We start from the raw sequence: 282 nt of genomic DNA, 5'->3' as shown, positions 1-282 counted from the left end.
CACACATCGACCTTTTTTTCAAGCAATAAGCCTTCAGTTATGTTCGATATTTTCTAAACAAAAATATTTCTTCGTGAGCCAAGGTTGTTACCCAGTCTCTTCATAACGACAAAATATTGCTTCCCCGCGCCTACCGCCGCCACCAACGATAACTATAATGACCAGGAACGGATATTGTAGCCTGTATGTTATGCACTTGATTTATGGGACATGATTCATGGGAGGAACGACTACCTTATTCTAGTTTGGCATTTCATAAACAAACATACATAGACACATATA

Source organism: Penaeus monodon, chromosome 20 (assembly GCF_015228065.2).
Source record: "Penaeus monodon isolate SGIC_2016 chromosome 20, NSTDA_Pmon_1, whole genome shotgun sequence".
Classification (NCBI taxonomy): domain Eukaryota; kingdom Metazoa; phylum Arthropoda; class Malacostraca; order Decapoda; family Penaeidae; genus Penaeus; species Penaeus monodon.
This window is presented reverse-complemented; position numbering follows the sequence as displayed.